Genomic DNA, 3,259 nt, shown 5'->3' with positions numbered 1-3,259 from the left:
CAGTGGCTGAGTTCGAAGACTGAGTGTCCCAAGAGGACCAGGCAGAGATTGGACCTAGTCTCAGAGGTCATGTAGTGTCACTTCCATTACAATTCCATTACAGTTTCAGGTGGAGAACTTAGATCCTCATCTCTCAGCGGGAATAGTGGAAATGTTACATTGTGAGAAAGCGTGGGAATGAGAACTTTTGTTGCAGCCACCATGGAAAATGCAATCTGCTACACATTATGTAAATAAATATGTAATATATGAAATGGTGAGAGGTGCTCTGGAGGGGAAGGGGCAGGATAGGCGAATTAGGGTGTGGTGCAGAGATGGGGGCAGAGGAGTTGCTATTTTACGTGAGGTGGTTCGAGAAGTGCTCATTATTAAGGTGGCAATTGGGCAAAGATGTGAGGAAAGTGAAGCAAAGTCTAGGTTTTACTTGTAGTAAAAATGAAGCTGCTAGGGGATCTCAAACCAGGTAGTGATGTGACGTTTTTAAAGGATCGCTGTGGCTGCTCGTGAAGAATAACCAGTAGAGGCAAGGGCAGATGCAGGGAGACCAGATAGGAGGCTACTGCAGGAATCCAGGTGAGAGATGATGGTAGCTTGGACCAGGATGGGAGTTGTGAAGCTGCTTCTTCCACTGATTGAGTTCTGCGGTGTGTTATTTACTCCTCGGTAACCTATTTTTCTGTCGTTTATGCCCTGGGAGACAGTTTTGACCCATAATGGCTAACAAAATGAGTGATGGTGCTGTGCCTGCCACCAAGAAATAGAGAAAGACCATCATGCTGAATGTAAAAGTGGGAGTTTTGCAGGTTCTGGAGGCACCTTTGAGGAAATGGGTGAGGATACACAGAGTGAAGATCAACAAGAAATTAAGGAATGGAGTGTCTTTTGATGTTGTAAAATGTATCCTGGCTGGGCCTGGTGACTCACACCTGTAATCCCAACACTTTGGGAAGCCAAGTCTGGAGGATCACAAGGTCAGGAGTTCGAGACCATCCTGGCCAACATGGTGAAACCCCGGTCTCTACTAAAAATACAAAACATTAGCCTGGCGAGGTGGTGGGCGCCTATGATCCCAGCTACTCAGGAGGCTGAGGTAGGAGAATCACTTGAACCCAGGAGGCAGAGGTTGCAGTGGGCTGAGATTGCACCACTGCAATCCAGCCTGGGCAACAGGGCAAGATTCCATCTCAAAGAAAAACAGGGGGGGATCTTAACTGTGCTACAGAGGAGGAAACTGATGAACTGATAGCTAGAAGATATGATCGGCAAAGCCTTTTTTTTTTGAGCTGGGATTACAGGCATGCATCACCATGCTTGGCTAATTTTGTATTTTTAGTAGAGACGGGGTTTCTCCGTGTTGGTCAGGCTGGCCTTGACCTTCTGACCTCAGGTGATCCGCCCACCTTGGCCTCCCAAAGTGCTGGGATTACACGGGGGGAGGGGGGGTTGGGGGAGTGGTGGGGGTGCATCACGCCTGGTGGGCAAAGACATTTTATAACTTCAGAGGATTTCAGGGAAACTCTGCCACCTTACAACACTGGTGCAGCACTTCAAAAGAGACTACACAGTTAACACTTTCAGAAACGTGTTCCATGTGCTAAAGAGGGAATGCCCATATTAATTTGGACTGTGTTGGAACATTTTGCTGTCTTCAGCTAAAACACAGGTTTCCAGAGTGAAGTAACAGAACTGATAGCTTTGGTCTCTCTTTTGGACCATCTGGATAATGGTTTGAACCATCTTGATAATGATGGGAAACCCAAGCAGTAGGACAAATAACCCGAATAAAAATCCTTAGAAATCAACTCATATGTGCCTCTATAACATACTGGGGCGGAGTCTGAAAGCCAATCCAGTCTGATATGTTGAAGAAATTGGATCCTAATAGTGGTACTCCTAAAAACTATCCCAGTCTTCAGTAGCCAACTTAGAAACTTGTTCTAAGAAAGTAAGTCAAAGGTTAATGCACATCCCAAGCTGAGCTTTTCACAGTTCGGTAGCTGGAGGGTGTTTCTTTTCTACAGTTGATGGAAATACTTGTTTGCTTCCTTGACTTACGGTCTCTGCCATGAGTGGAAAATTGGGGCCGGACGCGGTGGCTCATGCCTGTCAACTCAGTACTTCGGGAGGTCAAAGTGGGCAGATCACCTGAGGCCAGGAGTTTTAGACCAGCCACCAAAGATCTTTAGTAGAGATGACGAAACCACATCTCTACTAGAAACACAAAAATTAGCTGGGCGTGGTGGCCAGCGGCTGTAACCCAGCTACTTGTGAGGCTGAGGCAGGAGAATCGCCTGAACCTGGGAGGTGGCGGTTGTAGTGAGCTGGGATTACACCATTGCACGCCAGCCTGGGCAAAAAGAGTGAAACTCCATCTCAAAAAAAAAGAAAAGAAAGAAAGAAAACTGGAACTACCTGTAACTTGGAGAATGTCAAAGAAGAGAGACAAATGATTTCAGCATGTCTTCAAAAGCAGAGTCATAGATGCCCTCCGTGGCATCATTTTGCTAATATGCAGACCTAATCACTTATTGTTCAGGTTCAGCGTGAGGTTGACTGGTGTGTGTTGGGGTGGAGAGTAGGGAGGCTCAGATGGGGAGGTTAGTACAGGCAGAAATCAGCTTCGCGGGGATAACGCCAGATTTGTTTAAGAAATGGGTATCCCACTCTCTATAACATACACTCAGGGTTGTCAAAGCTAGGAACTCAAAGAGAGCTACTCATTTCAAAAAACGTTAAGAGAAAAACAGTGGAGACATTTTTACCATCTGAGCAGCTCCCAGATGGAAAAGATGGACAACTGATTGCACTGATCCTCGGATTCAGCATGTGTGTAAGTCAGCATGTGTGGTAGAAAGAACACTGAAGTGCTTAACTTGACAGGCAAATTTGCATGAAATAAAGGGCAAGTGGAGATCTGCATTTGACCAATGTCAAATAAAAAGTGGGGAAGTTAACAGCTGTGGCCAGATTTTATTTAGGAATATTATTTGCTAGCTTCTTATGTTTAGAAGAGCTGAGGACTTTCCTAGAGACACAGGAGGTGAGAAAAATCCTGAGGAAGTTCTCAGACTGGGTTTCTAAAGGAAGAAGAATTCCTCATTAGCTTTCACTAAGAAACAATTAAGGGGCCGGGCGCGGTGGCTCACGCCTGTAATCCCAGCACTGTGGGAGGCCGAGGCAGGTGGATCACGAGGTTAAGAGATCGAGACCATCCTGGTCAACATGGTGAAACCCCGTCTCTACTAAAAATACAAAAAAT

This window comes from Cebus imitator, unplaced genomic scaffold (assembly GCF_001604975.1).
Source record: "Cebus imitator isolate Cc_AM_T3 unplaced genomic scaffold, Cebus_imitator-1.0 Scaffold188, whole genome shotgun sequence".
In the NCBI taxonomy this organism is placed as follows: domain Eukaryota; kingdom Metazoa; phylum Chordata; class Mammalia; order Primates; family Cebidae; genus Cebus; species Cebus imitator.
The sequence above is the reverse complement of the archived record's forward strand: the minus strand, read 5'-3'. Positions refer to the sequence as shown.